The sequence below is a fragment of the Castor canadensis genome, chromosome 7 (assembly GCF_047511655.1).
Source record: "Castor canadensis chromosome 7, mCasCan1.hap1v2, whole genome shotgun sequence".
Classification (NCBI taxonomy): domain Eukaryota; kingdom Metazoa; phylum Chordata; class Mammalia; order Rodentia; family Castoridae; genus Castor; species Castor canadensis.
Genome location: NC_133392.1, coordinates 112,599,578 through 112,626,721, shown reverse-complemented (window position 1 = coordinate 112,626,721; position 27,144 = coordinate 112,599,578). Strand labels below are relative to the sequence as shown.

The following is a 27,144-nucleotide window of genomic DNA, read 5'->3' as shown; positions in this document are numbered from 1 at the left end:
ATTCTGCTGTTTCAAATATTTGGAATTCCGCAGGGTGAAAGGCAACAGTGGGTTTATTCTTTTTTAGAACTGTGCACTCTGGATTCTTGCAGAAGGGGCACAGGGAGAACATAAACACATTTAAAAAATGTTATGCCAGGTGTCCATGAAGGAGAAAGAGACTTGGAAGGCAAGGACAGGCAAAAAGCACACAGATACAGGGAAACACGCAGAAACCCAAGTCCCAGTTGGTCTGACAGTGGCCCAGACAGGGTTACATGCTCAGAGGAGATGAGTTGCTGTGAGGAGCTCCTAGAGATGCAAGGCACAAGGAGGAGGGTTTCCCATTTCACCATTGCCCCAAGCAGAGCTCCTGGACCTGACAAGGTCCAAGAGTACAGTGGGCAGTCACCAAAGAGGTCTCTGGCCCTGCAAAAGTAACTAGAAACTTGTCCACAAGCTGTAAGTTGCAAGACTGAGACTGAATTCCTCCTAACATGAAAGGGATTGGAGTTCAGATTTAGAATTAAGTTGATTTGAGAAAGTGAGTGTGATACAGTTAGCCAGGTTCAGAAAGCCAAAGGCTGTATGTTTTCTCTCATATATGGTATACAGGTCCTATACAAATACAAGTAATATTATATATGCATACAAATATGTACAGAACATGTACCCAAAAGTGGGACTGGTAGAGGAGACCAAGGGAGGAAAGACAGTGGATAATAATAAACGCATCACATCTGTGTAGGAGCAAGACACAAGGAAACACTGTTAAACAACACAGAATGGGGGGAAAGGGTGAGGAAGTGCAATGGAGGGGGTTACATTGACTTAAGCACAATGCATGTACAGGTATAATACCAAGGCAAAAATCCCACTGAAAAATGAAAAGACACTTAAACAATGAAGGACGTGAATGAAAAATAAGTCACAGTAAGGGGAAGTTACAAACAACAGAGGGAGGGTAAAAGAAGGAAGTAAAGAACATGAATATGGTTGATGAACTTTCTATACAAGAATGGATATAGAGTATTCAAACCTGTTGAAATCACCATAAGAGAGGGACTAAGGTACAAAGGAGAAAAATGGAAGGGATGAATCAATTTGTGATACAATACATATATGTGTAGAAATGTCGTAATGAAACTCCATGTACAGTTATCTTAAACAAACAAAAATGCCTTTTTTCAAAAATGAAGGACAGAAGTTAAAACAGGTCCTATCTGGGGGTTGGTGCCAGTGGGAGAGGGGAGGATATAGGAAAGGGTGATTTCTTCCTTGAAACATTTCCCTTAACATTGGCACCTATTCTTTCCTTCCTAAGCAACAAAGGAATTTGTATCAGTATACACAATCTATTATTTCTTTTGATAGTTTTATTGGTGTACAATTAATACACTATAGTATGTACACATTTAAAACATAAAATTCAAAGTTTTTCAGTATGTTTACAAGATTATAACCATCACCACCATCAATTTTAGAACATTTTCATCTCTCTGGTGAGAAACTATATACCCATTTCCCCTCAACCATCCAGACCCAAGCAACCAACCACCAATCTACTTTTGTCTCTGTAGGATTTGCCTATTTGAGATACTTCAATAAATAGAAAATAAAATATGTGGCCTTTTGTGACTAGATTCCTTCACTTAATGTTTTCAAGATATAGCTACGCTTTAGTGTGTATATCATTTAATTATTTCAACTGTATAATATTCCATTGTGAGGATATGCATGCTTTAGTTATCACTGATTAGTGTAAGTTGCAAGACTGAGACTGAATTCCTCTTAACATGAAAGGGATGGCAGTTCAGACTTAGAATTAAGTTGATTTAACAACCAACTGCTCAGGAAGCAGCCAAAGGCTGCATGTTTTCTCTCATATGTGGTATACAGGTCCTAAACAAATACAAGTAATATTATATATGCATACAAATAGATACAGAACATGTACCCAAAAGTGGGACTGGGAGAGGAGACCAAGGGAGGAAAGACAGTGGATAATAATGAAATGCATCACATCTGAGTAGGAACAAGATGCAAAAAAATACAGTGAAAACAGTTAAACAACACAGAATAGGGGGAGAAAGGGTAGGGGTTTCCTATATCATCATTATGAATAATGATGCTCTGAACACTTGTACTAGTTTTTGTGTGGACACATGTTTTTGTATTCCTTCAAGTACATACATTGGAGTAGAATTGCTAGAACACATGGTAACTGGATAGTTAACATTTCAAGACACTGCCAAAAAGTTGGCCAAAGCAACTGCACTGTTTCACATTCCCACTGGCAATGTCTAAAGCTTCCAATTCTCCGTACCCTCTCCAGCACTTGTTACTTGATTTTTTTATTGTAACCCTCTCAGCGATACAATGTACCATTGTTTTGCATGTCCCTAATGACTAATGTTGAGTATCATTTTATGTACTTGTTGGCCATTTGCTTATCTTCCCCAGTAAATGTCCATTCAGACCCTTTGCCTATTTTAAAAATTGGGTTGTTTGTCTTTTTACTATTGAGTTGAAAGAGTTCCTATCCATTCTGGATACTGGTCCTGCAAACATGATTTTCAACCACTCTGTGTATTGTCTTTTCATTTTTGTGATAGTGATGTTCACAGCCCAAAAAGATTAATATTTATGTAGGTCATTGTAGTTTTATGGGGGAGGTTGAGACAGGCTGATCTGGAACTTGTGATCTTCCTGCCTCCACCTCCCAAGTGCTGGGATTGTAGGTGTCCACAACATGCTTGGCTCAACTTATCTATTTATTCTTTGGTTGTTTGTACTTTAAATGCTATGTTTAAGAAAATATACCTAGAGATTCCAAGATGGAGACTAGAGGGAGGAAGCAGAAAGCATGCCTCCTAAAGTAAAATCTTGGAGAGACGCTGGAGATACACATTACAGGAAAAACCACTGAGAAGAGGCAAAACTTTGACTCCTCCAAACCCCCAGCCCACGCATAGCATCTCCACTTCACATTAAACGAAGAAATCAGGAGGGCTCCCACACTGCTGCCAGATGCCAGCGCCCAGACAGCTTGGGAAGATGCGGACCACAAGGTGAGCTAAGTGGCACATGGTACTCCCACAGACAATCCTGGGCCAGATCAGCATAACACCCTGCACAGACTGACCCCCACCCAGGGAAAAAAAAACTGAATAATAAGCAATAACAATAAAAAAGACACGCAGCAAAGAGGATGGGGCACCCTGAGTGCCAAAGGGGGGGAGGGGAAATCCCTCACAACAAGCCAGCTGGAGAAGGCAGGAGTGGCGGCACATGCCCAGCAACCAGGAGCGGGAAAGCTTGTAAAAGCGGTGGTGGGAGGAAAACTCCACAGGAGAGGGGGGAAGGCCCACTTCCCACATGAACTGTAAATAAACACATCGGCCTGGTGCAGTGTCACCTCCCCCAGTGTACTTGGAAAAGGGAAAGCTTGTGACAGTGGTGGTCCCACCCAGGAGAACTCTAAGTAAACAAAGCCTGAGGATTCCAAGATGGCGGCTAGAGGGAGGGAGCAGAAAGCAAGCCTCCTATAGTGAAATCTTGGAGAGACGCTGGAGACACATTTTGCAGGCATAATCACTGAGAAGAGGCATAACTTTGACCCCTCCACACCTCCAACTGGCACAGAGAGTCTCCACTTCACGTTAAATGGAGAAACCAGGAGGGCCCCGGGGCCGCCAGTTGCAGGCGCCCAGACGGCTTGGGAAGACGCAGACCAGGTGAGCTTCACGGTAATGTGGTACTCCCACAGACAAGCCTGGGCCAGAGCAGCATAGCCCCCTGGACAGTCTGACCTCCACCGGGGGAAAAAAAATAGAAACTGAGTAATAAGCAATAAGAACAATAAAGACACATGGGAAAGAGGGTGGGGCGCCCTGTGTGCCAAAGATTGGGGGAAGGGAATCCTTCCCGGGACTGTAAATAAACAAGGCGGCCTGGCCGGAGAGCCTCTGGCAGGAGCGGGAAAACTTGTGAGAGTGGCAGAGGGAGGAAAACTCCACAGGAGAGGAGGGAAGACCCACTTCCAATGTGAGCTGTAAACAAACATGGCAGCTGGCAGGAGCAGCAGCACCGCCCAGGAAGCAGGAGCAGGAAAGCTTGTGAAAGCGGAGGTGGGAGGAGAACTGCACAGGAGAGGGGGGAAGACCCACTTCCCACATGAACTGTAAATAAACACGCAGGCCTGAGAACGCAGGCCTTTCCCAGTGCTTGGAAAGGGGAAAGCTTGTAGCAGAGGCTCAAGCACAGGAAAAATCTGAGCAAACAAAGCCTGCAGGGCCAGGTGAGTGCTAAGCTCACCCCAGAGATCTGCATAAATAACGCCTCTAGCAACAGCAGGCTGACAGCAGCAGGCAGGCAAGCCACAGTTGCAGATACCATTCTCAGAACTGTCTCCAGATTCTTTTTTTTCTTCTTTGTCTCCCTACCTTTGATGAGAGAACAAGCAAATTACACCTGCAAGCTGAAAAACTTACTGAAACTGTATTGCATTTGAACTTGGGACACTTGGGGATTTTTTTGTGCGTGTGTGTGTAGTTTTGTTCTACTTTATGTTTCCCCTCTGATGACACAATTACAGAACAACATCTGAAGCACCATCTCCAGGATTGGAGACTGAGACTTCACTGCATTTGAACTTGGAAGTTTTTTGGTTTTTTGGTTTTTTTAAATTTTCTATTTTTTCATTTTATTTTAATACATTTTTATAAATAGATTTTTCTTTCATTTACTTTTTATTTTTATTCTTACCTTTTTTTTATTTTTGATTTTCAATCCTCTCTCTGTCTCTCTATTGTCTGTTCAGCTTACTGTCGATTAGTACACTAACACTCCCTGTTTATACCTTTGAAATCTTCTTGTCTGATACCTTGTTCTGTTTTCTCCCTCCAATCTGTGTATTTGTTTTTCCCATTTCTTTAACTTCTTGCTTTCCATCTCAGCTCACCCTTCCATTCTAAATATTACCATTGTTATTATTACAAGCTAGAAAATACTTAATTGCACACAGTACAGGGACAGTAACAACACTAAAGACAATGACAGGAAGACAGAAAAAACAGGGAAACCAGATTCCCCACAGCAAAAAATTACTACAGGAACCAGAGGGGAATGAAGAGAACAGAAACTCAGATCCAGACTCCAACAAAATGAACATAAACTATGCCAAAGGACCCAATGAAGCCCACAAGAATAATTTAAAAGAAGACATACTACAGGAACTCAATGAGAATTTTATAGAGATGATACTGGATAGGGTCAACCAAAATGTACAGGAGACACTCAAGAAATTCCAAGACAACAAAAATAGAGAATTTGAAAAAACAAAAGAAGAAATAAAGGAAACCATAGAAGCACTGTATAAACACGACAGTGAAAGAGAGAACACGATGAATAAACAGATAAATGAACTCAGGACAAAAATAGACAACATTAAAGAGGAAAACAGCCAGGATATGGAAAACCTCAGAAAAAAGAATGAAACAGAACTGCAAAACAAAACAGAAGGCCAATCCAGCAGAATAGAACAAACAGAAGACATAATCTCAGAACTTGAAGATGAAATGGTAATTAAAGGAAAACCCAAAGAACTATTAATTAAACAACTCAAGACCTCTGAAAAGAAAATGCAAGAACTCACCGACTCCATCAAAAGACCAAACTTGAGAATCATGGGCATCGAAGAAGGAGAAGAGGTGCAAGCGAAGGGAATGCGTAATCTAGTCAACAAAATAATAATGGAAAATTTCCCAAATCTAGAGAAAGATATTCCCATACAGATGCAAGAGGCCTCTAGGACACCAAACAGACCAGATCAAAATAGAACTACTCCACAACATATCATCATTAAAACAAGTTCAGAAACTAAGGAAAGAATATTGAAGGCTGTAGAGAGAAAAAATAAGTAACATACAAAGGTAAACCCATCAAAATCACAGCAGACTTCTCAACAGATACATTAAAAGCAAGAAGAGCGTGGGGTGAGATCTTCCAGGCACTGAATGAAAATAACTTCAACCCCAGGATACTCTACCCAGCAAAACTATCATTCAAAATAGATGGAGCAATAAAAGTCTTCCATGATAAACAGAAACTAAAACAATATGTGACCACAAAGCCACCACTACAAAGGATTCTTCAAGGGATTCTGCACACAGAAAGTGAAACCCAACTTAACCATGAAAAGACAGGCAGCACCAAACCACAGGAAAAGAAAAGGCAAGACAGTAGAGAATAACCTCAACTTAGGTACACACAATCAAACCTTCAAACAACCAAGATAACTAAATGACAGGAATCACCACATACCTGTCAGTAATAACGCTTAATGTTAACGGACTTAATTCACCCATCAAAAGGCACCGCTTGATGAAATGGATTAAAAAGGAAAATCCAACAATTTGTTGCTTACAGGAGACCCATCTCACCGACAGAAATAAGCATAGGCTAAGGATGAAAGGCTGGAAGAAGATTTACCAAGCCCATGGACCCTGAAAACAGGCAGGAGTAGCAATACTTATCTCTGACAAAGTAGACTTCAAACCTACATTGATCAAACGAGATAAAGAAGGACATTCCATACTAATAAAAGGGGAAATGGACCAAAAGGAAATAATAATTATCAACCTGTATACACCCAATGTCAATGCACCCAATTTCATCAAACATACCCTGAAAGACCTAAAAGCGTATATAAATGCCAACACAGTGGTTAATAAGATCCAACACCATTTCATGATAAAAGCTCAAAGAAAACTAGGACTAGAAGGAAAGTACCTCAACATTATAAAAGCTATATATGACAAACCTACAGCCAGCATTATACTTAACGGAGAAAAACTGAAACCATTCCCTCTAAAATCAAGAACCAGACAAGGATGCCCACTATCTCCACTCCTATTCAACATAGTACTAGAATTCCTAGCCAGAGCAATTAGGCAAGAAGAAGAAATAAAAGGAATACAAATAGGTAAAGAAACTGTCAAAATATCCCTATTTGTAGATGACATGATCCTATACCTTAAAGACCCAAAAAACTCTACTCAAAATCTCCTAGATGCCATCAATAGCTATAGCAAGGTAGCAGAATATAAAATCAACAGAGAAAAATCATTAGCATTTCTATACACTAATAATGAACAAACTGAGAAAGAATATATGAGAGCAATTCCATTTACAATAGCCAAAAAAAAAAAAAATCAAATACCTAGGTGTAAACCTAACAAAGGATGTGAACAAACTCTACAAGGAAAACTATAAACTTCTGAAGAAAGAGATTGAGGAAGACTATAGAAAGTGGAGAGATCTCCCATGCTCATGGATTGGTAGAATCAACATAGTAAAAATGTCGATACTCCCAAAAGTAATCTACATGCTTAATGCAATTCCCATCAACATTCTTATGCCATTCATTAAAGAGATTGAAAAATCTATGTTAAATTTATATGGAAACACAAGAGGCCACGAATAGCCAAGGCAATACTCAGTCAAAAGAACAACACTGGAGGTATCACGATACCTGACTTCAATCTATATTACAAAGCAATAACAATAAAAACAGCATGGTACTGGCACAAAAACAGACATGAAGGCCAGTGGAACAGAATAGAGGATCCAGATATGAAGCCACACAACTATAACCAACTTGTCTTTGACAAAGGTGCTAAAAATATATGATGGAGAAAAGACAGCCTCTTCAACAAAAACTGCTGGGAAAACTGGTTAGCAGTCTGCAAAAAACTGAAACTAGATCCATGTATATCACCCTATACCAAGATTAACTCAAAATGGATCAAGGATCTTAATATCATACCCCAAACTCTAAAGTTGGTACAGGAAAGAGTAGGAAATACTCTGAAATTAATAGGTATAGGCAAGAACTTTCTCAATGGAACCCCAGCAGCACAGCAACTAAGAGATAGCATAGATAAATGGGACTTCATAAAACTATAAAGTTTCTGCTCAACAAAAGAAATGGTCTCTAAACTGAAGAGAACACCCACAGAGTAGCTGATAGAAAATATTTGCCAGCTACACATCAGACAAAGGACTATAACCAAAATATATAGAGAACTTAAAAAACTAAATTCTCTGGGGGTAGGGGGGAGAAATAAACCAAGCCTTGTATGCACATATGAATAATAAAAGAAAAATGGAAAAAAAAAAAAAAAACTAAATTCTCCCAAAATTAATGAACTAATATCTTTATTAGCTAGTGAACTAAACAGAACTTTCTCAAAAGAAGAAATTCAAATGGCCAAAAAACACATGAAAAAATGCTCACCATCTCTAGCAATAAAGGAAATGCAAATTAAAACCACACTAAGATTCCACCTCACCCCTGTTAGAATAGCCATCATTAACAACACTACTAACAACAGGCGAGGATGCAGGAAAAAAGGAACCCTCTTACACTGCTGGTGGGAATGTAAACTAGTACAACCAAATGTACTAGTATGGTAGATCCAGCAAATTTGGAGGCTACCAAATTTGCTGGATCTACCATATCATCCAGCAATACCACTCTTGGGGATATACCCAAAAGAATGTGACTCAGGTTTCTCCAGAGGCACCTGCACACCCATGTTTATTGCAGCACTATTCACAATAGCCAAGTTATGAAAACAGCCAAGATGCCCCACTACTGATGAATGGATCAAGAAAATGTGGTTTTATACACAATGGAAATTTATGTAGCCATGAAGAAGAATGAAGTGTTATCATTCGCTAGTAAATGGATGGAATTGGAGAACATCATTCTGAGTGAGGTTAGCCTGGCCCAAAAGACCAAAAATCATATGTTCTCCCTCATATGTGGACATTAGATCAAGGGCAAACAGAACAAGGGGATTGAACTTTGATCACATGATAAAGTGAGAGCACACAAGGGAGGTATAAGGATAGGTAAGACACCAAAAAAACTAGATAGCATTTGTTGCCCTCCACGCAGAAAAACTAAAGCAGATACTTTAAAGCAACTGAGGGCAATAGGAAAAAGGGACCAGGAGCTAGAGAAAAGGTTAGTTCAAGAAGAATTAACTTAGAAGGTAACTACATGCACAGGAAAGCAATGCAAGTCAACTCCCTATATAGCTATCCTTATCTCAACCAACAAAAACCCTTGGTCCTTCCTATTATTGCTTATATTCTCTCCTCAACAAAACTAGAGATAAGGGCAAAATAGTTTCTGCCAGGTAGCAAGGGGGTGGGGGGGAGGGGGAGTAAGGGAGAGGGTAGGGGAAGCGGGGAGAAATGACCCATACATTGTAAGCACATATGAATAAAATAAAAATTAAAAAATTTATCTAATCCAAAGTCATAAATATTTACCTCTATATTTTCTTCTAAGAGATTTTTAATAGTATTTTTGAAGTCTTTGTCTTCTAAGTCTACCATAAGAGCCTCTTCAAAGACAGTCTATAGTATCTGCTTTTTCTCTTTTTTTTTTAAAGTCTTATGGTTTTTTTTACTGAAATCTGGGCATTTTGTTCATTTACTCTGTCTTTCTAATAGTGACTCTGGCATGGCATAAGTCACTTATCCATCAAAAGTCCCAAGTAGGTGGCAGAGCTGCACTATGAGCATAAGATTTCCTGCCTCCAAGTAAGTCTCTTTCTTCCATGCTGATTCCCTCTTTCTGAGAAAAGAGAACTACAGCAATTTTGAGGAAAATCGTTCTTGACACCTTGAATCATCCACGGGATTGCATGCTCTGAGAGCCTGCTGTTGCTCCCAAAGCAAATATGCTATCTGGCCTCTTCATGCTTGCTGCACTCTGGCACACAAAATGACTAATGATGAACCACAGAAGGGAAATGGAGTGACCTTGTTGCACCATCCCAACCCCCCCACCAGTGACCCCAATTAAGACCACAATCTGGCTTGTTTACAAATATGTAGCCCACAAAATGGCAAATATAACTCAACCACAACCAATCTGGCCTTTGTTAGCTATGTTGTAACAAGAACTTGTACAAATATCATTATGAAACATTTATTTAGGGCAAGAATTATTCTGAATTCAGGTTTTTCTGCCCTAACAGGAAAATTATATTCGTTAGAAATAGTGACGCATATCTACACCTCTCTCTCTTTAAGTTGATTTGTGAACATCTTCAAAACCCTGCATCCTTGGGAATCTTTGGCTCTTCAGAATTTAAGTGGTTCAGTTGGATCTCATTGGTTGATTCCTTTAAACGAATCTAAAAATCTAAATAGCTTATCTTCTCAACAGGCTGCAGAATCAATAAAGCGAGGAGGGTAAAATGGACGAATTTGAGTGGAAACCTCTGAGGACAGTGTAGTTTCCATGGAAAGAAGAAAAGTTGACATTTCATTAAATTGTACTAGACTATAAACTTATTGAGTGTTAGACTACCTCTCCCATAGGCCCTATAAAACACCTGGTATAGTATTATTTACCTATCAGGAAGTCTTCAAGAATTCTTTGATTATTGCAGACTGAATCTTCCTTTAGCAATGGAGTTGGGATTATGTCACTTCAAGAATTTGCCTCTGTTCTCTTACTAGTCCTCATCAGCCATATGGCATATGCAGACCTTCTTTGCATCTCTCTGGGAGTTCCAGGTTGGGTTGGAATGGCTCACATATAATTTAAGCTGTTTCCCAGTCATCTCTCCCTTTCTTGTCCTCTGGCTGTTGTTTCTCTTGGCTAGAGCATGCTCCTGTTTTTATCAGCCACATCCAGGCACTGTGGGTTGGATTGAGGGGCTCAACAATGTTCTTTCCTCTACCCACATTCTGAACCCGTTGAGAACTCAGAGAAAACACCAAGATGGAACGAAGCCAAAATATCACCTCCATCACCGAGGAAAGCTAAGTTGAAGGGCATGGCTTTTTATCTGTGAGCTAATGCACCTCCCACTGTCCAAATCAGGCCAGCTTGGCCACCCAGTCCCAGAGAACATTGAACCACTCTGCACATTCCCGAGTGGGGTCAGGTTCCTCTGCCACTTGTGGTATGGAGAAGTAGAAGTGAGTGTGTGTGGCCATTGGGCAGCTTACTCTCAGAAGGAAGAAGCAAGGAATTGAGCCAGCTATGCCAAGTTTATTGTGTCTAAATTTACCAATCAGTTGTTTTTCTAACTGCCCTGGGAGGAGAAGAGTAAAGGACCAGGGGACCAGGAAAAGGCCAAGAGTATTGCTCTTATTAAGCTCATCCCACAAAATCAGGATGATTTCAGCATGGTGGAGCAGCATTTACTTCCAAGGCCCTAAAGCATTTTGCTAAGTGTCCCATCATGGTGGCACTGGTCTGTCCTTGACCTCTAATGCCACTGCTATTTCCTGAGTCTAGATCTCTGACGGTTCCCTTTCTCTCTGATCAGTTCAGCCTCTTTCCTTTGCCTTTTCACTGTTCTTTCCATAAGGCAGAGGGTCATAGCCAAATTAGCATAGGAGAGTGCAAGAATTATCATTCTACTTGGGAAATTTTGAGTTTGTTTCTAATTTGCAGTTTATAACCAGTTTGTGGAATGTTCTAAACTCAGTAAAGTCCGAACATGAAAAATATTTCTTCCAGTGACTGCCCCTAAAAAAGCTCTGGTGAGTTTCACTTCCTTTCTGTAAGTCACATTTTAGATAAAACTCTATGCTCGTTTTCAGTTATTAAAATATCTAACATAATACAGTTGATCCAGTTTAAAGCTTCAGACTTATATCCAACTTAATTCTCTTCCTCTTGACTCAGGAGACTTACCATTTGCTGTGAAAGACAATGTGCTTTCCTCTTTCACTTCTCATCCTTCTCTCCTGCCTTCCCCTTTCTTCTCCTGTTTCTGAGTCTTAAAAAACAGGCGGCGAAAGGGGAAACAAAATTAAACTCAAGTAGTGCTGTTTGATCCTTCCTTCTTTGACAGTCAACAGTCATGTATGGCAGAAGCATAACTGCTGAGTCTCTCATTGGCACAAAATAAGTTAATGGGATTTGGTAAAGGCCTCACATTTCACAGTAGCTGTGATGGGGGTGCACTCTGACATGATTTCTTACAATACCCCACTCTATCCTGAGTTCCAACTCCTAATGGCAAATCCCACAGCATCTTTCTGGGTGGGATACTGGTAAAACTGCTGATCTACATAATCATTTAGCCAACACATCAGAACTGTACTTCATTCTCATCTAACAGAATTGAGGTAGATGAGTTTTCTCTCTAGCTAGCAGGACATCTCTGATTCACAGTTTCATTCAGGAATCCAGGTTTCCCCATCTATACCTGCATTGCAGCCTGCAGGAAAGAGAAAGAGAAACTCAAAGTTAGCAGCTTTGCCTTTAAAGTGATGAGAAAGTTTCCATACATCACTTCTATGCACATTCTATTGGCCTGAAAAAAGATACATGTTCATACCTAGCTGTAAGGAAGACTGGGAAAATGTAATCTTTATCTGAATAGCCATGTGACCTGTTAAAAAAGGAAAACAAAGAAATTGGGTTTGGGGCAGAGTTCAGCAGTCTCCTCTGGAATATTTGGGAACATTCTCACACTGTAACACAAACCACTTTGCCCTCAGGTCCTGTTGCCAAGTGTGAGTCATAGTGTCAGACTTCTTCCCCATTTCCTCTAGGCCCCCAGTGATCTTCCCTGAAACAACTCCAGCTGTCAAATTTGTCTGTAGATGCTAGAAACCCAACTGTAAATAAATTCACATGTTCTTGCTTAAAGTGACACATGCAGTTCAAATGTATAACCTTCGGTTGCCTGGGGGATGCACTGTAGGAACATCATGCCTAAGCCATGTAAAGAGGGCAGAGCTGGAAAAGGCCGCTAGGATGACAGCGATGTCTGTGAAGAGTTCTGAAAGAGGAGAAGTTAGTCCATGGGAAGCATTTTGGCACCGAAAGCGGACATGCCAGAAAGTACAGACATAGTGCATCCATCCACGGAACAAAATAAGACACCATTTCTTGAGAGTCAAGGTTGGGAAGCGGTAGGGGAATTTTTTAGAAGGTAGACAAGAAGCAATAAGGGCTTTTGTAGGCATAGACTTTATACTGAGGACAAATAAAATTTAATGGAGAATTTTAAGCAGGGAAGTAACCCAAACTGATCTGTATTTTCAAAAGACAACTCTAAAGTGAAGGGTGCACTAAAGTGGTCCACACTGGGTGCTACCAAGGAGTTGGGAGGCAATTGGAGACATGTAAGGGGAAAATAATCAGGGCCTGAAATAAAATAATCTGCCTTCAAAAACCCACACATACTTTCTATGATGATTGCAATTTTCTTCTCTGTTTAAACACTATTGCATTTCAAAAGGGATTTGAGGTGAGTTTCACAAATTCATTAAATACTGTAGTGAATATGAATTCCAGTCTGAAAATTCAGATATGTAAGAAATATTATATTTCTTTTGTTTCTTATAAATCAAGCATCATTTCTAATCCTAGTCCACCCCTACTGGGTAGGTAGGGGAAATTTAGCCTCAGCCATTTTGGGGGTCCCCATTTTCACATTAGTGGGATGGTCATTCTTCCCTGAGAATGGAAAATAGTAGGGATTGGCTCACAAGTCTCTGTGGCTCTGCCCATCCCAAGTCATGTTTACTCAGAGACCTCGGCCTTCTCACCTGTGCTCTTTCCACTTTTCTGGTGCTCTACTTCCCTTTGTTTTCTCTACACCCACAGGTGCAAAGAGACTCTGTGAATCTCTGGTTAAGCTTGAGAAAATTGCCACTCTTTCCAACTTTCCCTCAGAAGTCCTTTTTCTCCATTGGACACTATTCCAACCTCATCAAGGTCTTTGGACATTTCTAAACCAATCCAGAAATGGGAGGCAACCATAATTTTACCACCCTCAGAGCGAACAGGCACAGAGTCTGCAAGCTACTTTCATAGAAGAAGAAAACTCTCGAATCAACATGTCAACAAAATGACCCTGTCATGATATTATATGATTTTCTTTTTCAAATATAAAGAATTCATGTTGAATAGAAAATAAAATAAAAATCTAATGAGAAAGTTACAGTTTTAAAAACTATAATCACTTTCCAAAGTTAGGACTATAACTTCAGCTTTGAGTTAGGTTGTGACCAAAGCAAAAATGGACACACAGACCCATGTTACAATGTTTTATGACATCTATTAAGGAAAACACACAGTCCGCGCATGGTGGCTCATTCCTGTGACCCCAGCTACTAGGGAGACAGAGATTGGGAGAACTGAAGCTTGAGGTCAACTGTGGCAAAAGTTAGTGAGACTCTATATAAATAAAGAAAAAGCTGATTGGTGGTGCACACCTGTTATCCCAGCTGTGTGGAAAGCATTAGTAGGAAGGTCTCTCTTCAGGCCAACCTGGGCATAAAATGCAAGACCCAACTTGAAAAATAACTACATTTAAAAGAGCTGGGATGTGGCTTCAATGGTAGAGTTCCTGCCTAGCAAGTGCAAGGTCCTGAATTCAAACCCCAGTAATTCTGGGAGAGGGTGGAGAAGAAAGAATATCCACCTGTATTTCAGGAGCAAGATAGTTTTGCCTGTCTTGGGGACCAGACAGGCAAATCTTCTGATGGACAATTTCTCCACCAGATCCATGGAAAGGGAAGACTGAATGCTACAGGCTCTTCCATGTCAAACATCATCCTATAATAATAAGTTTTGCTAGATTGTTTTTAATCGCAAAATAAGCACAAAAGATACAAAACAACTCAAAAATAGTCCTTATCTCAATGTACTGTGGTACACACATAGATGACTGCCACATACTATTAAAATACTGTCATGCAGGTCTCGAACAAAAGTAAAAAAATAAACAAATAAATAACCACAGATGAGAATGGACACCGAAGGCAGACCTTCAAGGAGACATCAAAATTCCCTGAAAAGAAAGGATGGAGGGAGCCTTGCATTCAAAGATCATAGAGGCTGCAATGAGAACGGAAAATTCTCAGGTCATAAGAAGCAGAACACAATATCATATTCAAAACAACTATACTGTGACAGTCAGTCTTGTCAATTTGATCCAATAGTGGGACACCTAGAAGATTAGTAAAGTATACTCTGGGTGTGTCTATGAGGGCATTTCCAGAGATGATAGACACATTGGACAGCAACTGAGTGGGGAAGACCTACTCTGAATGTGGGTGGGCATCATCCAACAGCATGGGGGCCTGGATGAAGCAAAAGCCAAACGGGCTGTCTTTCACTCTCTCTGCCTCCTGTCCATCATGAAGTGAACACTTTGCTCTACCATGTGCTCCCATTGTGATGCTCTGCCTCACCGCACACAGGTCCAGCCTTGGCAATGGAGCCAAGTGTCTACAGACTGAAACCTCTGAAAGCATGAACCAAAACAAATCTTTCCTCCTTTAAACTGTTTATCTCAGGGATTTGTCACAATTAGAAACAGTCTAACACACATACAACATACTGAAAGGAAGGCACACTATAGTATTTGTGTTGCCTTTATTAATTCGGGATGCTATGATAGCACATACTTGGCACCATATAAATAACAAAGCTTTATTCCTGACTATTCTGGAAGCTGGGAATTCCAAGATCGAGGTGACAATAGATTAGGTATCTGATGAAGGCCCACTTCCTGGTTCACAGACTCCTCATCTTTTCATTGTAAACTTACACAGTGGAAGTAGCAAGACAGCTTGCAGGGGGCATCTTATAAGGGGCCTAATCCCACTCATGAGGACTGTCCTCATGAGTGGGATTATGACCTAATCACTTTCCAAAGGCCCCACCTCCAAATCCCATCACATTAGAGATTGGGTTTCAACATATGAATTTTGTGGGGGCATAAACATTAAGTCCCATAGCTGTTGCTATTTCTAAGACATCAAATTATCAGTGATTTTTGTATTTTGCCTTCAGCTTTTCTACACTTTCAAATTTTATGTGGAAAGGGTTATAAATATTTAGTGACTAGTTTGGGTTGTAACTGAAGAACCACATGAAAGTAGTTTTTAGTTTTTGTCACGCATGAAGTATTCCAGAATGAAATGATATGAGGTTTGGGATTTGCTTCAAAATAATGTGGTCAGAGGAAAAGTGAGTAGACAGGGGCATACATGAGCCAAGACTGGCTATGAATTGCTAATTGTTTAAACTGGGTGATTGATAGGTACATGGGGATTCACTATACTACTTCAGCATATATTTTAAATTTTCTATAACAAAAGATGAGAAAACAAGCAAGTAGATAAGGATAGTGACCTACCATTAGTTATGCCCAAATATAAAGTGAGCATAATACCTACCTCATAAGCTAGTTGTGAAGAGTCAACAAACTGACATATATAAGAGTTTCTTAACAGTGCCTAACACTTAAGTCTAAAATTTAATTTTTATTATGATTGCCTAAACCAGAGGCACATTAACCTCCTTAGGATGCTAGATTCCTCCATCTTTCTGTTCTTCCCATCTCAAATATGTCACAGCTGTCATGGCCATGTGATGCTGAAGCTGCTTTTGGTATCTCCTTCCATAGCCCTGATCAGTAATAGAAAAAAGGTGATTCCCTGTCTTTGTGCGTGTGTATGTGTGTTCCCTTTCAGACTCAGAGAACTTTTCAAGAAACCCCCAAGCAAGCTTCCCTTTACTTCTTATCAGCTATGCCTAAGTCGATCAAAAAGCAATAGCTCTTCTAGAATGGCCATGGACCAATCAAAACCTACACATTAGGACTTTGTGGGGCCCCTGAAACATACAAATGGCTGAAGAAAGAAAAGTCGTGATTCTGTTAGTAAAGAAGAAAGTAAGAGAGTGGCTAGGGCAGTCAGTCAATAATGACACCTGGCATGTTAGAAAACAATGACTAGTGAGCTCTGTGTGGTGGCAGGCAAGTATTCCTGTCTAGGAAGAGGTAGAGAACAGGGGAAGAGCTGGTGGTGGCAGGACATATGAATTGGCATGAGATAGGGAAGCACCAAGAGAGGACACTATTTTTTCCTGTAAGCCGAGGGAAGCCATGAAACTGAGGGACGAAGCTAAGAAAAAATAATAAAGACATAGAGGCAACTTCACTAATTTCATGTTAGCCTAGAATTTTCCTAAAAATAATATGTAATCCTATGCAAATTGTATGTACATTATATGCAAATATACTTCTTACTCCCTCAAATATTTTCCATTTCTATTTTATTGGTAGAAATAATTGATTCAACAATTAGCTCTCTAAGTAAGGAAGCCAACTGGCCTTGGCTAAAATATTTACATTTTAACTTCATTTCTGCTGGCTGAGTTTCATGATCTGTCTGAAGGAGGTGGTCAATACCCATAGCCCTCACTGTAGAACACCTACCCTCTGTGCTGAGTGTCATTATTCATATGTGAAAATAAATTCCACATGGATCTTTTGAGGAAAACAGAGCCTACGAAAATATTATTTAATTACAAATCAGAAATGCATTATTTGATCCATTAAAGAAGACCATGATGAGGACAAATACAGCAAGGGGATTGGACTTTGGTCACATGATAAGGTGAGAGCCCACAAGGGAGGTATGAGGATAGATAAGAAACCCAAAAAAACATGATAGTATTTGATGTCCTCAATGCAAAGGAACTAATGCAGAAACTTTAAAGTGACAGAGGCCAATAGGAGAAGGAGACCAGGAACTAGAGATATGGTCAGTTCAAGAAGAATCAACTTAGAATGTAACACATATGTACATAAAAGCAATGTGAGGACTCTCCCTGTATAGCTATCCTTATCTCAACTAGCAAAAACCCTTTGTCCTTCTTATTATTGTTTATACTCTCTCTTCAACAAAATTAGAGATAAGGGCAAAACAGTTTCTGCCTGGAAGCAAGGGGGTGGGGGAACAGGGAGGGGGGAGGGGGGGAGAAAGGGAGGTGGCGAGGGGGGAGAAATGACCCAAACATTGTATGCACATATGAATAAACAAACAAACAAAAAAAGAAGACCATGATGCAAGGAGGCTGACTTCAAGCTGATGAAAACTTTTAAAATTAAGATACTGGGAACTTCATCATTGATGTGAATTTTGCTTGGGGGATGGGGGGCATTGTTCATGTGAAAAAATGCAAATGGATCAGGAAGGAGGAATTATCAGTGTGCTTGTCACACAGAGGCCTTACGGTATTTCTCAACAAGGAAACTTGATTTCAACAAGATCGTTGCTAAAAACATAAGATTAAGTTTTTGTTTCTATGAAAGTCAAGTAGCTCCTGTTCCTTCATTGGCAAAGTAATAGAAAATGATTTCTTATTTGTCTGGTCTGCTTGAGGATGGGACTATTTGATTTGATGTGTAGAGCCTCACAACGCACTCAAATTTGTTTAATGTACTGACTAGCCAAATCCCAAGCCTGATTAACTGAAAATCATGTATATTTTACATGGATCACTAATTGTATCCATCCTATCACTCATTTATTTATTCAACAAAATTTTATTGAGAAATTCTGGTAATAGTTGCTATTATAGGTACTAGAAACACAGTTTTGAATAAAGAAGCAAAATTCCCTTGCAGTCTATATTCTAATGAGGGAATGATATAAGATTAGATAGATAGATCTTATATGTCTCATGTCATACATATGTGTATATATATATACATACATAAACATATATACATAGTGATAGAGCCTAAAGAAATAATAAGTAAAATAGGTTAGGGGACTAGAGATTGCAAAGTGGTCAAGAAGACTTGTAAGTTTTGACAGCATGGCTAAATAAGACCTCTAACTTAGCAAGTTAGATCATGATTGTGGTAACCATTAATATTAATATCAATTTTACTGGTTCTTCTGGGCATATGATAGGATTGTATTTCCTCACAAAATTGGATTTAGAGACAGCCAGTGACATGCTTTGACTGATTAAATGTAAATATAAATGATGGTGCTACTTTGACATGGAAGCTTTAAGAGCTGACATATGATTCATCATGCTCTCCCTTTGCCTCTGCCATAGCAATGTTTCAATAGTGGCTGTTCTATCAGCCTGGAACCTGAAATGAAAACAACACAGAGCAGATCCAAAATGGGCATTATTACAACTTGTTCTGAACCACTAAGATTTTGAAGTTGCTTGTTACTATTTCATAACCTAGCCCATCCTGTCTGAATGGGCTACAGTAACAACCAATTAAAGACCTAGAAGAAGTGGGGAAATGAAAAGTGTGGACACCTAAGGAAGGGCATTGGGGATAATGACAAGTAAAAGGACCTCAAAATGGGAGTCTTCTTGGCATTTTAGAGTCAAGTAAATAAGGAAAAGAGTAGTAGAAAGTGAATGCAAAAACTGATAGATTCTCACATCATGTAGGTTCTATATAAGAACTTTTACTTTTTTTTTTAAGTGAGATGTAAAATCATTCAAAGGGGACCAACATGATCTGATTTAACATTTAGAAAACACTGAGGTTTTTTTTTTGAGAATGAGATGAGGTAGGGGTAAGATAGCAAGCAGCAGGAGAAGAGTAAGAAGGTTATTGCTTTAAGTCTAGGCAAGAGAGCAGAGTCGCCTGAATCAGGCTAGTGGCAGTGGAGGTGGTAAGAAATAGTTGAATTTTGGATATATTTTTCATATAAAGCTGATAGGATTTGCTGATGCATCAGATGTGGGTTACGTCTTATTCCATTCCTGCTACTATAACAAAATACCTGAGACTAGACAACTTATAAAAAGCATAAATTTATTTCTCCTTCTGGAGGTAGAAGTCAAAGATCAAGGTGCCAGCGGTTCAGTATCTCACAAGGCTTCTTTCTGCTTCTAAGATGGTGCCTCATTGTTGTGGTCCTCCAGAGGAGATAAATACTGTGTATTCCTTCCAAAGGGATGTATTCTGCTGTAATTCATATACAGAAGAGATGAAATGCAGAAGGTTTTAGCTAGTTGTTTCCAGCTCTCTTATAAGGCATTAATCTCATCTATGAGTGTAGAATCACTACAGATGTGTGGTCAGGTTGTAGCCTAACTACCTCTTACAGCCACACATCTTAATATTGTTGCATTGGGGATTAAGGTCCAATATCAATTTTAGGGGGACATAAACATTCAAATCATAGCAAGGTGGAAGAAGAAAAATGGAATCAAAGATGATCTCAAGGTTTTTGCTTTAAATAAATTGGAAAGATATAGCTGCTACTTACTGATATGGAGAAGTCTGTGGGAGGATCAAGTTTGTTTGGGGGAAACTTGGAACCTTAGTTTTGGATACTGTTAAGTTTGGGATGCCCTTTAGACTTCAAAAGAAATGTTGAATAGATAAGAGGTTCATAGCAGAGATACAAATTTGGAGCCATTGGTATATAGGTAGTATTTTAAATCATTAAACTCAATGATAGCACCAAAAGGAAAAGTGTAGAGCGAAAGGTGTACAGATCTAAGGATCAAGTTTCTTAATTGAATGATAAAGATCAGGGTAGGCTGGGAAATGGGGTGGGGGACAAGATGGCAGGTTAGAAGCATCCACCATTTTGACTCTATGAATGTAAAGTCAGATAACACAGGAGAGACTATATTCTGAAGAAAGAAATAGAAGAAGAACATGAAGAATCATGAAAGAGGTGGCAAAAGAGCAGAAAAGCATAGAGAAACTGAGGCAACAGAGAAAAGCAACAAACAATTCCAAACCCATCCTTGGCTCCCCAGGAGTTGGAGGGGAAGCTGAAAATTGTAAGAAAAGCTCGATGGTCCTGGTGACAGACTGGCAATTCTGACTGTAAAATAGCCCCACACCTCCCACAAGTCTTCAATCTATGTGGGAATTTGATGAGATAGTGATGGTTCTAGTAACCTCAGGGAAGAAAAATATTATGTCACTCCTCTCATTTCTGGCAGTTATAGCAAGATGCCATCTTGAGAGAGGGCCTACTACTACTGAACTACTCTGGGAAACTGAAAACAAGGAACAATCAAGGTTCAGGGAGTCTTGGGGCCCTCTGCCACAGTATCTTGTGAGAGACAGCCACAACAAGTGGTCATGAGAAGGCAGAGGGTCTGATGGGTCCCACAGAGAAGTTCTTGCAGTGAAGGGTGCCAGCAGCAAAAGTCATGGTGATCAAAGGCCCCACCCTCCATTGCAAGCACCAAGTTCCATGATCTAAGGGTAGCAGCAGAAACAAAGTACCAAGCCTGTGGTTGTCAAAGTATTTGGCCTCCTGGGCCTGTCTCCTACCTGTATGTGTTGGGTCTTAGGTGAGTTACAGGGCCCTGAACTCAAACCTTCTGAAGCATGTGATGTCCAAAGCCTCCTCCCTCAAATAGGGAGGCAAATTTCTGGGTAAGGTCCAGTTCCAGAAATCAAGTCACCTTGATTGGGTGGGCATCAAGGCCCACCTCCAGAAATTGCATCCCATCATGTTTGCTTCCAGGTGAATCTGAGGACCTGCAGCATGGGCATTTCAAATCATGTGATTTGCATAACCTCTTCTCCCTAACTGTTGAGAAGGGTCTGAAAGCACCAAGACCACCTCTGGGAACAACATGCTGGCATGTTATAGCTGCCAGGATGGACTGGGGGCCCAAACCCAGGTCCTCTGAATCGCATGACTTCCTCAGCTTCCTTTCCAACACAGGAAATTAAACTGCTGGGTGGAACCTGAAAACACTGAGACCTGCCTCCAGGAAATGCATCCTAGTGTGTGTTTGCTACCAGGCAAACCTGAGGGTCCCCATTCCAGACACTCTGAATCAACAGATTTCCACACAGTCTCCTCCTCCCCATAAGGAAAGGAACTTATGGACAGGGTCTATAAGCATTAAGACCAGAAAGCAGAATGACTAGTTCCTTCATTTCTCCCCCATCCAGTACAGAACTCAATGTTCTATTTGTTCATCCCACTTTCTGATGCACTTGGGGATCATTTCAAGGCTTGGACACTTGCTGCTCCTGGGGATACAACTGGGGAGCTCGTGAAGCAAGGGGGAATCTGCCCAGTGTTCAGACTATAAAACTTCCCACAGCAAGCAATGGATCCCAGTACACAAAGTAGGGAAGCTTCTATACTGAAAGTAGCTCAGAAGTAGAAAACCAGCCCTTCTAGACTTCAGTTAGTTAACCATGATCTAAGTAGTGCTGGGGATCAAGCCCAGCACCCTGAGCATACAGGCAAATGCTTGGCTACTGAGTTATACCTGAGTTCAGTGGTAAAAAATAACATTTCAACCCAACCACTACACTGTCCTTCATGAATATTGAGACTATTTCGAAAGACTAGAAGGAATTAAAACTTCCATCCAATGATTTGGCCGCAGATATACAAATCTCAATTCAGAAACATAAGAAAATATGAAACAAGGCAACATGATTCCTCAAAACTTCAACAACCCCACAGTAACAAACAATAATGACTGTGAAATGGATGAAATCTTAGACAAGAGATTTTAAAAATTATTATAAGAATGATCGGGGGAATTCCAAGATGGCGGCTAGAGGTAGGAAGCAGAAAGCGACCCTCCTATAGTGAAATCTTGGAGAGACACTGGAGACACACTTTGCAGGCATAATCACCGAGAAAAGGCATAACTTTGACTCCTCCACATCTCCAGCCGGCGCAGAGAATCTCCACTTCACGTTAAACGGAGAACCGAGGAGGCCCCCGGGCCGCCAGTGGCCGGCGCCCATACGGCTTGGGAAGACGCGGACCAGGTGAGCTTCGCGGTACCGCGGTTCCCCCACAGACAAGCCTGGGCCAGAGCAGCATAGCCCCCTGGACAGACTGACCTCCACCAGGGAAAAAAAGAGAAACTGAGTACTAAGCAATAAGAACAGTTAAGACGCGCTGGAAAGAGGGTGGGGCGCCCTGAGCGCTGAAGATTGGGGGAAGGGAACCCTTCCCGGGACTGTAAATAAACGAGCCGGGCGGGCCGGAGAGGCTCTGGCGGGAGCGGGGCGCGCCAGCAACCAGGAGCGGGGACGCTTGTGAGAGGAGGGAAGACCCACTTCCCACGTGAACTGTAAATAAACACGCAGGCCTGACAACGCGGGGCAGTGTCGCCTTTCCCAGTGCTTGGAAAGGGAAAAGCCTGTAGCAGAGGCCCCCCCTCCCCCGCACAGGAGAACTCTGAGCAAACAAAGCCTGTGGGACCAGGTGAGTGCTAAGCTCACCCCAGAGATCTGCATAAATAACGCCGCCAGCTACAGGCTGAGAGCAGCAGGCAGGCAAGCCACAGTTGCACATACCACTCTCAGAACTGCCTCCAGACGCTTTTTTTTCTTTTTCTCCCTACCTTTGATGAGAGAACAACCGAATTACACCTGCAAGCTGAAAAACTTACTGAAACTGTATTGCATTTGAACTGGGGACACTTGGTGGGGCTTTTTTTTTTTTTTTCTTCTGTGTGGGTGTGAGTGTAGTTTTGTTCTACTTTATGCATCCCCTTTGATGAGACAACTACAGAACAACATCTGAGGCACCAACTCCAGGACTGGAGATTGAGATGGACATCCAAATTATTAAGACTGAAATTGCATTGCATATAAACTTGGAAGTTTTTTGGTTTTTTGGTTTTTTTTGTTTTTTTTAATTTTCTATTTTCCATTTTATTTTAATTCATTTTTATAAATAGATATTACTTTCATATACTTATTTTTTATTTTTTTTATCTTTGATTTTCAATCCTCTCTCTGTCACTCTATTGTCTGTTCAGCTTACTGTCGATTAGTACACTAACACTCCCTGTTTATACCTTTGAAACTCTCTTGTCTGATACCTTGTTCTGCTTTCTCCCTCTTGTCTGTATATTTGTTTTCCCCTTTTCTTTAACTTCTTGCTTTCCATCTCAGCTCACTCTTCCATTCTCAATATTACCATTGTTATTATTACAAGCTAGAAAATACTTAATTACACACAGTACAGGGACAGTAACAACACCAAGGACAATGACAGGAAGACAGAAAAAACAAGGAAACCAGTTTCCCCACAGCAAAAAATTAGTACAGGAACCAGAGGGGAATGAAGAGAACAGAAACTCAGAGCCAGACTCCAACAAAATGAAGATAAACTATGCCAAAGGACCCAATGAAGCCTACAAGAATAATTTAAAAGAAGACATACTACAAGTACTCAATGAGAATTTTATAGAGATGATACTGGATAGGGTCAACCAAAATGTACAGGAGACACTCAAGAAATTCCAAGACAATAAAAATAGAGAATTTGAAAAAGCAAAAGAAGAAATAAAGGAAACCATAGAAGCACTGTATAAACACCAAAGTGAAAGAGAAAACACAATGAATAAATGGATAAATGAACTCAGGACAAAAATAGACAACAATAAAGAAGAAAACAGCCAGGATATGGAAAACCTCAGAAAAAAGAACGAAACAGAACTGCAAAACAAAACGGAAGGCCAATCCAGCAGAATAGAACAAACAGAAGACAGAATCTCAGAACTTGAAGATGAAATGGTAATTAAAGGAAAAACTGAAGAACTATTAATTAAACAACTCAAGACCTGTGAAAAGAAAATGCAAGAACTCACTGACTCCATCAAAAGACCAAACTTGAGAATCATGGGCATCGAAGAAGGAGAAGAGGTGCAAGCGAAGGGAATGCGTAATATATTCAACAAAATAATAATGGAAAATTTCCCAAATCTAGAGAAAGCTATTCCCATACAGATGCAAGAGGCCTCCAGGACACCAAACAGACCAGATCAAAATAGAACTACTCCACGACATATCATCATTAAAACAACAAGTTCAGAAACTAAGGAAAGAATATTGACTTCTGTTGAGAAGTCACAGCAGACTTCTCAACAGAAACATTAAAAGCAAGAAGAGCGTGGGGTGAGATCTTCCGGGCACTGAATGAAAATAACTTCAACCCCAGGATACTCTACCCAGCAAAGCTATCATTCAAAATAGATGGAGCAATAAAAGTCTTCCATGATAAGCAGAAACTAAAACAATATGTGACCACAAAGCCACCATTACAAAAGATTCTGCAAGGGATCCTGCACACAGAAAGTGACACCCAACTTAACCATGAAAAGGCAGGCAGCACCAAACCACAGGATAAGAAAAAGCAAGACAGTAGAGAGTAACATCAAGTTAGGTACACACAATCAAACCTTCAAACAACTAAGATAACTAAATGGCAGGAATCATCACATACCTATCAGTACTAACACTTAATGTTAATGGACTTAATTCACCCATCAAAAGACACCGTTTGACAAAATGGATTAAAAAAGAAGATCCAACAATTTGTTGCTTACAGGAGACTCATCTCACCGACAGAAATAAGCATATGCTTAGGATGAAAGGCTGGAAGAAGATTTACCAAGCCAATGGCCCCCGAAAACAAGCAGGAGTAGCAATACTTATCTCTGACAAAGTAGACTTCAAACCTACATTGATCAAACGAGATAAAGAAGGACATTCCATACTAATAAAAGGGGAAATAGACCAAAAGGAAATAATAATCATCAATCTGTACGCACCCAATGTCAATGCACCCAATTTCATCAAACATACCCTGAAAGACCTAAAAGCATATATAAACGCCAACACAGTGGTTGTGGGAGACTTTAACACTCCATTATCATCAATAGATAGGTCATCCAAACAAAAACTCAATAAAGAAATCCAAGATCTAAAATATGCAATAGATCAAGTTGACTTAGTAGATGTCTACAGAACATTTCATCCAACCTCTACACAATATACATTCTTCTCAGCAGCCCATGGAACCTTCTCCAAAATAGATCATATCCTAGGGCACAAAGCAAGTCTCAGCAAATATAAGAAAATAGAAATAATACCATGCATACTATCTGACCACAATGCAGTAAAAGTAGAACTCAACAACAAAAGTAAAGACAAAAAACATGCAAACAGCTGGAAACTAAATAACTCATTACTTAATGAAGAATGGATCATCGATGCAATAAAAGAGGAAATTAAAAAGTTCCTAGAAGTCAATGAAAATGAAAACACAACCTACCAGAACCTATGGGACACAGCTAAGGCAGTCTTGAGAGGAAAGTTTATAGCCATGAGTGCATATATTAAAAAGATTGAAAGATCCCAAATCAATGACCTAATGATACATCTCAAACTCCTAGAAAAACAAGAACAAGCAAATCCCAAAACAAATAGAAGGAGAGAAATAATAAAAATAAGAGCTGAAATCAACGAAATAGAAACCAAAAAAACCATACAAAGAATTAATGAAACAAAAAGTTGGTTCTTTGAAAAAATAAACAAGATCGATAGACCCCTGGCAAACCTGACTAAAATGAGGAGAGAAAAAACCCAAATTAGTAGAATCAGGAATGGAAAAGGGGAGATAACAACAAACACCATGGAAGTCCAGGAAATCATCAGAGACTACTTTGAGAACCTATATTCAAATAAATTTGAAAATCTAAAAGAAATGGACAGATTTCTAGATACATATGATCATCCAAAACTGAACCAAGAGGAAATTAATCACCTGAATAGACCTATAACACAAAATGAAATTGAAGCAGCAATCAAGAGTCTCCCCAAAAAGAAAAGTCCAGGACCTGATGGATTCTCTGCTGAATTCTATCAGACCTTTAAAGAAGAACTGATACCAACCCTCCTTAAACTGTTCCATGAAATAGAAAGGGAAGGAAAACTGCCAAACACATTTTATGAAGCCACTATTACACTTATCCCAAAACCAGGCAAAGACACCTCCAAAAAGGAGAACTATAGGCCAATCTCCTTAATGAACATTGATGCAAAAATCCTCAACAAGATAATGGCAAATCGAATTCAGCAACACATCAAAAAGATTATTCACCACGACCAGGTAGGCTTCATCCCAGGGATGCAGGGGTGGTTCAACATACGAAAATCAATAAACGTAATAAACCACATTAACAGAAGCAAAGACAAAAACCACTTGATCATCTCAATAGATGCAGAAAAAGCCTTTGATAAGATCCAACATCATTTCATGATAAAAGCTCTAAGAAAACTAGGAATAGAAGGAAAGTTCCTCAACATTATAAAAGCTATATATGACAAACCTACAGCCAGCATTATACTTAACGGAGAAAAATTAAAACCATTCCCTCTAAAATCAGGAACCAGACAAGGATGCCCACTATCTCCACTCCTATTCAACATAGTACTGGAATTCCTAGCCAGAGCAATTAGGCAAGAAGAAGGAATAAAAGGAATACAAATAGGTAAAGAAACTGTCAAAATATCCCTATTTGCAGACGACATG

The 27,144-nt window shown here is 40.0% G+C and overlaps 1 long non-coding RNA gene across 3 annotated transcripts in view; it reads right to left on the bottom strand.

Annotated features, from left to right (window-relative positions):
• LOC141424926 (uncharacterized) overlaps positions 1 to 27,144 on the bottom strand; it is a 50,346-nt gene that overhangs the window by 10,139 nt on the left and 13,063 nt on the right. For 2 of the 3 annotated variants that reach the window (XR_012449884.1, XR_012449885.1), the window contains exons 1-3: positions 15,682 to 17,771; positions 12,363 to 15,637; positions 11,714 to 12,242 (exon numbers count right to left, since the gene is read on the bottom strand). This is a non-coding gene — a long non-coding RNA (uncharacterized lncRNA). Of the gene's footprint in view, positions 1 to 11,713; positions 12,243 to 12,362; positions 15,638 to 15,681; positions 17,772 to 27,144 lie in introns of those variants that run through there. The other variant, XR_012449886.1, reaches the window with a different exon arrangement.